Source organism: Monodelphis domestica, chromosome 4, assembly GCF_027887165.1.
Source record: "Monodelphis domestica isolate mMonDom1 chromosome 4, mMonDom1.pri, whole genome shotgun sequence".
Lineage (NCBI taxonomy): Eukaryota > Metazoa > Chordata > Mammalia > Didelphimorphia > Didelphidae > Monodelphis > Monodelphis domestica.
Window position 1 is genome coordinate 415,939,887 of NC_077230.1, and position 12,680 is coordinate 415,952,566.

The following is a 12,680-nucleotide window of genomic DNA, read 5'->3' on the forward strand; positions in this document are numbered from 1 at the left end:
GAAAGAAAGAAAGGAAGGAAGGAAGGAAGGAAGGAAGGAAGGAAGAAGGAAGAAAGAAAGGAAGGAAGGAAGGAAGGAAGGAAGGAAGGAAGGAAGGAAGGAAGAAAGAAAGGAAGAAAGAAAGAAAGAAAGAAAGGAAGAAAGAAAGAAAGGAAGGAAGGAAGAAAGAAAGGAAGAAAGAAAGAAAGAAAGAAAGAAAGAAAGAAAGAAAGAAAGAAAGAAAGAAAGAAAGAAAGAAAGAAAGAAAGAAAGAAAGAAAGAAAGAAAGAAAGAAAGAAAGAAAGAAAGAAAGAAAGAAAGAAAGAAAGAAAGAAAGAAAGAAAAGAAAGAAAGAAAGGAAGGAAGGAAGGAAGGAAGGAAGAAAGAAAGAAAGAAAGAAAGAAAGAAAGAAAGAAAGAAAGAAAGAAAGAAAGAAAGAAAGAAAGAAAGAAAGAAAGAAAGAAAGAAAGAAAGAAAGAAAGAAAGAAAGAAAGAAAGAAAGAAAGAAAGAAAGAAAGAAAGAAAGAAAGAAAGAAAGAAAGACAAAAGATGGATGGATGGATGGATCTTGTTTGCATGTTGTCTTCCTCCATTAGACTGTGAGTTCCTTGAGATTAAGGACTGCCCTTCACATTTCCCCGTATCCCTGTCCTTAGCACAGTGTCTGGCATGTAGGTGATTTATACGTTTTGACTTGACACCTCGTGAGCCTTCCCTAGTAATAAGGAAATTAAAAGAAAAAAGTCAAGCTTGCAGCACTCCTCCCCAGTGGTCACCCATCTCTCCCACAAAAGTTAAGAGGCCTCTTTTCTGGTCTCTTCTAAGAGCCATGACAAGTCTGGGGAGGGCTGGGGGAGCCTGTCCTCACCTAACCGCGTCCAAGGGAGGAATAGGTTCCTTCTCAGAGTTATCCCTGCTGGAGGAGGAAGTGGGTCAGAATAGGAAGGGTGAAAGCACAAAGCAGAGAGCTCAGCCCCCAGAAAGCCTAGAGAACACGATGTCATCCTTCTAGCTAGCCCTGGGAATCACTGCCCTCTGGGGAAGCGCTTTGTACCAGACAGCCATGGCTTGTTCTTGTGCCAGCCCTGCTCCATTCAGACAGAAGCAGAAGGCTCATGGCCAAGCAGGATGAGGCCAGCTCACGAGCCTCCTGGAAGTCCAGGGCAGTGACTGTCCCTGAGCCTCTCTCTCTCTCTGTCTCTGTCTGTCTGTCTGTCTTGTCTCTCTGTCTCTCTCTTTCTCTCTGTCTCTCTCTATCTCTGTCTCTCTGTCTCTGTCTCCTTCCTCCCTCCCCCCTCTCTCTCTGTCTCTCTGTCTCTGTCTCTCTCTGTCTCTGTCTCTCCCTCTGTCTCTGTCTGTCTGTCTCTCCCTCTCTCTGTCTCTGTCTCCTTCCTCCCTCCCCCCTCTCTCTCTGTCTCTCTGTCTCTGTCTCTCTCTGTCTCTGTCTCTCCCTCTGTCTCTGTCTGTCTGTCTCTCCCTCTCTCTGTCTCTCTTTCTCTCTCTCTCTCTCCCCCTCTCTCTCTGTCTCTCCTCTCTCTGTCTGTCTCTCCCTCTCTCTGTCTCTGTCTCCTCCCTCCTCCCTCCCTCCCTCTCTGTCTGTCGGTCTATCTGTCTGTCTGTCTCTCTCTCTCTCTGTCTCTCTCTTTCTCTGTCTCTCTCTCTGTCTCTCTATCTGTCTGTCTGTCCCTCTGTCTCTGTCTCTCTGTCTGTCTCTCCCTCTCTCTGTCTCTGTCTCCTTCCTCTCTCTCTCTGTCTCTCCCTCTGTCTCTGTCTGTCTTTCTGTCTCTCCCTCTCTCTGTCTCTGTCTCCTTCCTTCCTCCCTCCTCCCTCTCTCTCTGTCTCTCTCTTTCTCTCTCTCTCTCTCCCCCTCTCTCTCTGTCTCTGTCTCTCTCTGTCTGTCTCTCCCTCTCTCTGTCTCTGTCTCCTCTCTCCTCCCTCCCTCCCTCTCTGTCTGTCTGTCTGTGTCTGTCTGTCTGCCTGTCTGTCTGTCTGTCTCTCTGTCTGTCTCTCCCCACCCAGCTGTCCTTAGAACTTTGCCCTCCTGGGCTGCTGGCAAGTGGGGAGGAAGGAGGGGAAGCCCCAGGCTCCGAGGACTTTGGACTTTGCTGCGATCCTGGATTTCTGCACTTCATCCTCTCTGCCTCCTCTGCCCTCCTGCCCCACCAGGTGCCCACCCAGGGCTCAGAAACCAGACTCAGGAAGTGATGGGAGAAAGATGAGGTCAGGCGCCCATTGGGCAAAGCCAGCAGGGGCTGCCCACAGAAGGTCCTTTGTCCTTCCCTCCGTGATTCAGAGCCCTCTGGGCTTCCTTCCCAGCCGGCCCCACCCCGCCCAGGAGGGATGCTTTGCGGTCCCTCCAGAACAAAGCCCCATTCCGAGGTGCCCTGGGCTACCTGGGAGCAGTGAAATCTTGGAGAAACCGGGACTAGAAAGCAGCAGGCTTCAGATGCCAGTCCTGAGCTTACCACACAAATGGCATTATCTTGGACCAGTCACTTAAGCCTCAGTTTTCCTCATCTATAAAATGGGGTTGGGGGAGGTGGCGGACGGTCTCAGAAAGCAGATGCTAACTTAGACCTCCTTCCTCTTCCCAGAGAGGTGGGGACCTACTATGGCCAAACGCTGCATACATTGTTTGGGGGGGGGGTATTTTATTTATTTTTTTACCAATAGCTTTCAATGAGAGCAGCTGACATAGAGGTCCCAATAGAAGTCCTTGGACCCTGAATTGGTGGCCTGATGATAAACTGAGTCTGAACCAGCCACATTTGGAAGATCCATCAAACATGTAACCTGTGCAGGAACAGTTGTTTTACATGTGTCCTTGGTCCAGCCCTGCTTCCAGATTATTGACATTTGCACAAGGGTGATCGCGTAGTCTACGTCCCCCATTGTGTCCCCATCGATGGGGGCTTTTAATTTATTTTATTTTCTTTTTTTAACATTACTTTATTTATTTTTTAAACATGTTTCCTTGTTTCCATGATTCATGTTCTTTCCCTGCCCCCTCCCAGAGCTGACAAGCACTTCCACTGTGTTGTACAAATGTTATCACGTGACACTCATTTCCATATTACTCATTTTTGCTATAGAGCAATCTTTTTAAGCCAAAACCCCAAATCATATATTGAGTTTTCTTTTTAAACCCTCCCCTGTCATCTTAGAATCAATAGCCTATATTGGCTCCAAGGTAGAAGAGCGGTAAGGGGATCAAGTGACTTGTCCAAGGTCACCCAGCTGGGAAGTGGCTGAGGTCAAATTTGAACCCAGGACCTCCCATCTCTAGGCCTGGCTCTCCATCCACAGAGCTGCCCCTGCATAGACTATTTTATGAGGTCAGCACATCACATGTTTTTTGCTGCTGGAACTTTTCTTTTGTTAGAAGGAAGAGGTCAAGAGAGAGGAGAAAGACCGAATGGCTACACTATTCAAAACTATCAACATTGATTTTAAAACTAACCATTTTAATAAGGGAGAACGGGGTTGGATGCTCTACGGTCCCTTCTAGGTCTGACCCCTAAGACCCCGGCCCCGGCCCCGGCCCCTCTTGTGAGGGCTCTGGAGCCAGCCCGGCCGCCCTCCTAAGGCCCAGAGGACCCTGGGTCCGGCTCGCCTTCAGCCCTGCCCCTACCCAGCTGGTCCATCGCCCCTGAAGTCAGCAGCACCAAGGGCTGGCCACATACAGCCAGTCTGTCCCAGTCCCTTAGAGGAAAGACACGCAGACCTCTTGGTGCCCAAGTGGGCAGGAGGAAACATTCGGGCCACTTTACCTGGGGTATCTTCTCCGGCTTTCTCTGGAGAGTCACTAAATATGCCTCCTGTGTGCCAGGCACTGTGCTAAGAGCTGAGGATCCCCCCCCAAAAAGAGAGACAGAGACAGAGACAGACAGGGAGAGACAGTGGCAGAGAGAGACAGGAGGGAGAGAGAGAGAGACAGTGACAGAGAGAGACAGGAGGGAGAGAGAGAGGAGAGAGACAGAGACAGTGACAGAGAGAGACAGAGAGAGAGACAGAGACAGAGAGACAGAGACAGAGACAGAGACAGACACGGAGAGACAGTGGCAGAGAGAGACAGGAGGGAGAGAGAGAGAGAGAGACAGTGACAGAGACAGTGACAGAGAGAGACAGAAGGAAGAGAAAGAGGAGGGAGACAGAGACAGACAGTGACAGAGAGAGACAGAGAGAGACAGGAGGGAGAGAGAGAGGAGAGAGACAGAGACAGTGACAGAGAGAGACAGAGACAGAGACAGAGAGAGACAGAGACAGAGACAGAGAGAGAGAGACAGAGAGAGACAGAGAGAGAGAGACAGAGACAGAGACAGTGACAGAGAGAGACAGAGACAGAGACAGAGAGACAGAGACAGAGACAGAGAGAGAGAGAGAGACAGAGAGAGAGAGAGAGACAGAGACAGAGAGAGAGAGAGACAGAGAGAGAGAGAGACAGGGAGGGAGAGACAGAGACAGAGATAGACAGACAGAGACAGAGAGAGACAGGAGGGAGAGAGAGAGGAGAGACAGAGACAGACAGAGACAGAGAGAGTCAGGAGGGAGAGAGAGAGGAGAGAGACAGAGACAGTGACAGAGAGAGACAGGAGGGAGAGAAAGAGGAGGGAGAGACAGAGACAGAGACAGACAGACAGAGACAAAGAGAAACAGGAGGGAGAGAGACAGAGACAGACAGAGAGGGAGGGAGGGAGAGAGAGAGATGGGGAGAGAAAGAGAAGGAAGAGTCAGAGAGAGACAGACAGACAGAGACAGTATCAGAGAGAGACAGGAGGGAGAGAAAGAGGAGGGAGAGACAGAGACAGTGACAGAGAGAGACAAGAGGAGAGAAAGAGGAGGGAAAGAGAGACAGAGACAGACAGAGACAGGAGCAAGAGAAAGAGAAGGGAAAGAGAGACAGAGAGACGAGTGAGATGGGGGAGAGAAAGAGGAGGGAGACAGACAGAGACAATGACAGAGAGAGACAGGAAGAAGAGAAAGAGGAGGGAGAGGGAGACAGACAGAGACAGACAGAAGGAGATAAAAGGAGGCAAAAAACAGTCCCTGCTTTCAAGGAATGGGAAAGATAACAAGTCAACAAGCTGGGGGAGATGAGACTTGGGGCATGAGAGATGCTTAACGTCTAATGGACCAAAGCCCTAAAATAAGGGAGGGATGAGTCAGGAGAAAATCAAGGAGGAGTTGGGTTTGACTCTACAGGAATAGCAAGGCTTCCAGGGCCCCTAAGACGCAGGGAGACCTCCTGGGGACAGACCCACCAGTCAGGGAGGAGAAGCCTTGTCTGAGCCTGTTTCACTAGCTCTTCCTCCGGTTGGCCCCGTGGATTCTGCCTCTCACGACCCCCCCCCCAGCCCACATCCCTTTCTTCTCCCCACCACCTGCCAGGGTTGGGACTTTCCTGAAAGCTCCTCCCATTCCCCTCTTCTCTGGGACAGGAGCCAAGGGCTCTGACTGGACCTTCCGGGCTTCTCCAGCAGCACCTTCCAGAAAGTACTGATTTCTGTGGGAAATTCCCACCTTCCATCTGCAGGTCAAAGGATCTGAGATCAAGAACTGGTAAAGGTCCTCAGAGACCATGGAATTTAATCTCTTAATTTTATGGATGAGGAAACTGAGGCTAGAGAAGTAAAAGAACTTGTCCTTGTCCTTTAATGCCCCTTCTGCATTAAAATGAGTGTCCTAGGAGCCTAGGTTCAAGATGGAAGAGACTCTTCAGATGGCATCTAGTCCAACCCTGTCATTTTGCAGATAAAGAAACTGAGAGCCAAAAGGGGAAATAACTTACCTGAGGTTACTTGAATAGAAAGTGGAACTCAGGGCTCCTGACTCCAAATTCAACTTGTTTCACTCACTTTTGTTGTTGTTTAATCATGTCTGACTCTGTGACTCCATTGGGCTTTTCTTGGCAAAGATATTGGAATGATTTGCCATTTCCTTTTCTAGCTCATTATTCAGTTTAAAAAAACTGAGGCAAACAGGATGAAGTGACTTGTGCAGGGTCACACAGCTAGTAAGTGTGGAACTCAGGTCCTCCGGACTCCAGACCACGTGCTCTATCCACTACATCCTCTGGCTTCCCTTTCACTCACTCCTGCTCTTTTAATCCCTAGTTCATTCCCCATTTATCTATTTTCTATCTCTCCAAAATTCCAGTAATATTCTACCCGGGGGGAGGGGGGGCAGCTGGGTAGCTCAGTGGATGGAGAGCCAGGCCTAGAGATGGGAGGTCCTAGGTTCAAATATGACCTCAGCCATTTCCCAGCTGTGTGACCCTGGGCAAGTCACTTAACCCCCATTGTCTAGCCCTTACTGCTCTTCTGCCTTGGAACCAACACACAGTATTGATTCTAAGATAGAAGGTAAGGGTTTCTTTTTTTTTTTTTTAATTCTACTCTGGCCAGACCCTCCTCTTGAGCTTTTGGGGTGCACTGAGTCTCTTCACTTACCACATTCCTTTTCTAACCCACTAAAATGTGGTTTTGTTCCACAGTCCACTAAGTTTCCTTCCTGAGAGCTGCCGTACATTCCCTTTTCTGGACAAATCACTGCCCCTAAAATCAAGGGCTCTCCTGCCTCTCATGCCAGGTACAAAGTCTGCCTTATTACACAGATAGAAATAAACTTCAGATTGTCTGTGTCTGAGAGGAGTCAGTTTCCTCTTTGCTATGATGTCCCTCACCCTGAATTCCACCTCAGCCTGGAACAGCTGCTAGGACCAACCCCTGTCCTCATTTAGCTTCTCTGTTCATTTTACCTCTGCTTGCCTCAGTTTCCTCATCTATAAAATGGGCGTAATAATTGTGCCTCCTTCCCAGGGTTGGTGTGAGGGCCAAATGAGATCCTAGTTGTAAAGGGAGTGGGCAATATATAAATGTTAGCTATTGTGATTATTGTGATTATTATCACCATCTCATGCAAGCCCCTGCCTCTAGTGTCTGCTTGCTTCATCCATACACACTTTATATATAACAAAGATCCAGCTGTTGCCCCCCCCCCACCCCATCTGGGCTGAAGCCAATCATTCTCCAACCTCTCTTGACCATAAAATGAGAATCCGGACCAAAATGCCCCCTGAGGTCCCTCCAGATCTAAATCTGGGATCCCAAGATTTCCCCGGGGAGCCTCCCCCCCATCCTCAGGGACTCGCCTCTCCCCCCCCTTTTCACTGCACTCTTAGAGGTTATTCCAGCCGGACCCTCACCCAACAAAGAATTCCAAGCCCAAGAGCAAGGCTAGTCCCAAAGCAGCCTGTGTATGCAAGATAAGCATCAGAGCCTGACTCAGAGCCTGCCTCCTGACACTCTGCTCTCAGGGCATACTAGACAGAGCTGGACCAGCCAGGTGACAGCCCTGGATGCTGCTGGGGCTGTCCTCCCGCCCGGAGGGTCAGGCGCTCCACCGAGCATCTTCCAAGGACTCCTTCTGCTGGGGCCAGGGTTGCTGAGGCTCCTGGGCTGGGTAAGCCTTGGCTGAGGGGAAAAGGGAGTCCAGAAGTTGACCAGGCTCAGCCCTGAGTCCTCCAGAAGCTGCTGGCAGATTTCAAGAGGAATATTTAACTCTGAAATGAGAAATCAATCGAATTGCACGCTTCATCCCCAAGCGCTCTTCCTTTCCTCCTCTTCAGCCTCCCGGAGGTGATATCGCTGGATCAAAGAAGATGTTTTATCTTTCTTTATCTTCTTTTCATCTCTTTCTTTTGATTCTCCTTTTCATTCCTGGTAACTGTGACTTCTAACGATATGCCGTGTTTGAATTGTGTTAGGTTCGATGTAATCCCACTGGACAAACATTTATGAAGTCCTTTCTTCCTTCGGAGAACAAGCAACACTGCTGAGGTCAGAGGAGACAAAGGCAAAGGGACCAGCCCTCCCTTCCCTGCTACAGCCTTCACTCTACTGGACTGAGGGTGGGGAGAACGTGCTTGAGAAACTGTGTACAGTAAATAATAGGGAAGCAGGGCATAGGGTGTGCAAGGGTGTCCAGCAGCGTTAGGGTAGAACTGGTGTTAAAAGATGCACCTGGAACCAACCACACGCTGCCCCCTAAGCTCATTCATCTCTTTCTTCCTCCCCAGGTTCAAAGACAATCTAGTGGGTCTGCCCTGTAGGATACTCAGAAGTTTCTCAAAAAAGCAAAATGCTCTCTCTCTAATTAGCATGAGCCCCCCTTTTCTCCACACACTCCCTTTTATCTCAACCGCATGAAGTCACAAGATTTGACAATTCATCTTTAATGGTCATGAAATTTATTAGAAGAATCAAGGAACATGAAAGAGACACTAAAAAAACCAATGTGACAGCGATATTGTGGAAGGATCAATTGCGAAAGACTCAGTGGCTCTCAGCAATACAACGATCCAGGACAATTCTGAGGGCTTCTGACAAAGGACGCCATCCACCTCCAGAGAAAGAGCTACTGGAGTCACAATGCAGATCAAAGCATACGATTTTCACTTAAGTTATTTGGATTTTTAGTGGGGGGAGGAGGTTGGTCTTATAGGAATATTCTCTTACAACAATGACCAATAAGGAAGTATATTTTGCCCAATAATACATGTATAATCCAAGATCAAATGGCTTGCCATCTCTGGGAAGGGGGTGGGAAGAAAGGGAGGTAGACAATTTGGATCCTAAAACTTATGGGGGAAATTGTTATTTTATGTAATTGGTAAAATAAATTATCTTTTAAAAAGCAACAATTTTCAGGGTCAGCTAGCTGACTCTGACTCAGTGGATAGAGCCAGACCTAGAGATGGGAGGCTCTGGGTTCAAATTTGACTTCAGTTACTTTCTACCTGTGTGAACCTGAACAAGTCACTTAACCTCCATTGCCTACTCCTTACTGGTTTTCTTCCTTAGAACCAATATATATTGCAAATACGAACAACATGGAAATGGGTTCGAATCAAGAACACATGTGATACCCAGTGGAATAGCGATTCTGCTAGGGGAGAGGTGGGGGGGGGGAAAGAAAATGATCTTTGTCTCCAATGAATAATGTTTGGAAATGACCAAATAAAATAATGTTAAAAAAAATTTTTTTAAGAACCAATACATATTGGTTATGAGACAGACAGTAAGTGTTTTTAAATACTTAAATAAATAAACAAACAAACAAATAAATGCTTGTTGATTGACTGAATGATCATTCCAGGACAGCCTAACAAAGACACAGGATCACATTTTAAATCAAAGGTCAACAAATCCAACTAACATTTCTCAAATATGTGGGGGAGAGAGAGGAGGACTCTAAGGCTCTCCCAGACCTCCTGATTAGCTCTAAATCCTAATTGCTGCCTGAAGTCGCTTTAAATAGGATGAATATTTCTTTCCTCCCCAACTTTCCTTCCAGCAGGGCTGAGGGACTGAAGGAAAAACAATTAGTATTTAAATCCTGGGTGGAAATCTGCCCAGCACTGAGTTCAAGAGGCGGGAGGAAGAGCGGAGAGAGAAGTGTGCTAGATTTCACTCACTCTCACCAAACACATATGTGATCCTAGCTTTCTCTTGCTCTGATCTCTTCCTGGGGACTCCAGTCTGTTCCCCAAGCTTCGGCTCTCATCTCTTGGGATATTTCTGCACTAAACGTACTTCATAACAAGATATTGATTGATTGGTTGATCGGTTGCTCGGTTGGCACTTTATATTTGCACGGTTCAGTAGAAACCTAGAGACCAAATCAGTTTCTCCCCCTTCTCCTCCATTCATGCTTTGAGACTGGGCAGAAATTCCTTCTGGGCCACAGAAACAAGAAATCTGGGACTTCTCCTGCATGGCCACGTATATTCTAGCCACCACATTTCTCTGGCTTTCAGCCCTTCCATATCTCCGTGACATCTCTGGAGGCGGTATGTGGCTTTCTCTGCGATCACCTAAAATCCTTAGAGGAGGAACCACTGGAGAGAGATCAGGGAAAGCTTGGAAGTGGCAGCCAAGTTGACCCTTGAAGGAAGAGGATTTGTGAGCCAGAGGTGAGGAGGGCAGCTATTCCAAGCATGGCTAGCAGCTTGGGCAAATGCCCAGAGTTAGAAAGTGGAATATTGAGTTCTGGGAACAGCTTGTTTCCTAGTCTGCCTGGAACACAGAGGGCAAGAACAGCAATAACGTGACCATCAGTCTGGAAGGTAAAGCTGGATCCAGATCATGTACAGAAAGCCTTGAACATCATGCCAAGGCAAGTTTTTGAGCCATGCTTACGTAGAAAATTAACTATAAAATAAACACAAAACAGTCTCTGGAAAGCAGGCACTATCCTCTAGAGAGAGTTTGGAGGGAGAGATCAGGGTAGGCTTCCTGAGGGGGGTGGTATTTCATCTGAGCCTTGAAGAAAGCTGGGGATTCTATGAGGCTGCTGTGAGAGGAAAGGACATTTCAGGAACCATTCTGATTCCTGAGATATCATCAGATCCTATCATTAGCAGCCATTTGGCATTGCCAAGAAAACGCTTCTTTTGAAACATGTGACCTTTTTTCCACTAGACCCTGGCTCCTCAGCTCCTCAAACCCATTGCCCCCTAACCATTACAGATGGTTCTTTTGCTAAGTGAAAGCCATTGTCTGACAATTCAATCACTGGAAAGGCACGACATAAAACAGTACAAGCCATCACAGGGAATGGAGGCAGGTAGTCAGCTGTCCTCTCCTTTCATCCCCACCCATCACATCTCTTGGAGAACGTGACCCACTCTCACTTAACCTTTTGATGTCCAGTGCCCTGAGAAGAGCCACTCTACCATGAAAACCATTTTGAGAGTCTGATTTGGGCTAAGAATATTAGTGTTGATTAGGCCAGCATCCTAGCCAATATAGTGACAGATCATTGGCCCTGTCCACGACTAAAGGTCCTGATTAGGTAAAGACCCACGATTTGAGGAACTCATTATTCAGCTCTGCCTTTGAACTTCCAAGGTATCTCTGACTGGTTAATGGCCAATTAGGAGCAAAACTCTCAACTGTTCCCCTTCTCCATGTGATGTGAAACACTTAAAAAGGACCCTGGTGCCCTTCATTTACTAACCAAATCCTGTTCTTAAAGGGGGAAGACATTCATTGGGATTCCTAAGGACAAAGACAATGCCCAAATCTGTAGACTGGATGTCCCTGAGCTTCAAGACTTGAACTCAATCATTCTCTAATCCCTAGCTAATCAAAAAATCTCAGGGGCAGCTGGGTAGCTCAGTGAGTGGAGAGCCAGGCCTAGGGACAGGAGGTCCTGGGTTCAAATGTGGCCTCAGATACTTTTTAGCTGTATGACCCTGGGCAAGTCACTTAACCCCCATTGCCTAGCCCTTACCACTCTTCTGCCTTGGAACCCAGGTTCCAAGACAGAAGGTAATGGTTTAAAAAAAAATCTCTAATATATAGGGATTGTGGTCCTACAGTAGAAAGACCCCAATCCCTATATATTGGAGATTTTAAAATATATATTTATATATAAATTTATGTATATAAATATATATAAATTAAAATCTACATAATCAATACTAATTTTATAATATTATAAAATTAAGTTATATATTTATATATATAATTTATATGTTTTCTATATATTGCTATAATAATTAATAGAATATATAAATATATAGAAAAGGAATCTTTCTATATATTGATATAATAATTAATAGAATATATAAACATGTAGAAAAGGAATCTTTCTATATATTGATATAATAATAATTAATAGAATGTATAAACATGTAGAAAAGGAATCTTTCTATATATGGATATAATAATAATTAATAGAATATATAAACATGTAGAAAAGGAATCTTTCTATATATGGATATAATAATAATTAATAGAATATATAAACATGTAGAAAAGGAATCTTTCTATATATGGATATAATAATAATTAATAGGATATATAAACATGTAGAAAAGGAATCTTTCTACATATGGATATAATAATAATTAATAGGATATATAAATATGTAGAAAAGGAATCTTTCTATATATGGATATAATAATAATTAATAGGATATATAAACATGTAGAAAAGGAATCTTTCTACATATGGATATAATAATAATTAATAGAATATATAAACATGTAGAAAAGGAATCTTTCTATATATTGATATAATAATAATTAATAGAATATATAAACATGTAGAAAAGGAATCTTTCTATATATTGATATAATAATAATTAATAGAATGTATAAACATGTAGAAAAGGAATCTTTCTATATATGGATATAATAATAATTAATAGGATATATAAATATGTAGAAAAGGAATCTTTCTATATATGGATATAATAATAATTAATAGAATATATAAACATGTAGAAAAGGAATCTTTCTATATATGGATATAATAATAATTAATAGGATATATAAACATGTAGAAAAGGAATCTTTCTATATATGGATATAATAATAATTAATAGGATATATAAACATGTAGAAAAGGAATATTTCTACATATGGATATAATAATAATTAATAGAATATATAAACATGTAGAAAAGGAATCTTTCTATATATTGATATAATAATAATTAATAGAATGTATAAACATGTAGAAAAGGAATCTTTCTATATATGGATATAATAATAATTAATAGGATATATAAATATGTAGAAAAGGAATCTTTCTATATATGGATATAATAATAATTAATAGAATATATAAACATGTAGAAAAGGAATCTTTCTATATATGGATATAATAATAATTAATAGGATATATAAACAT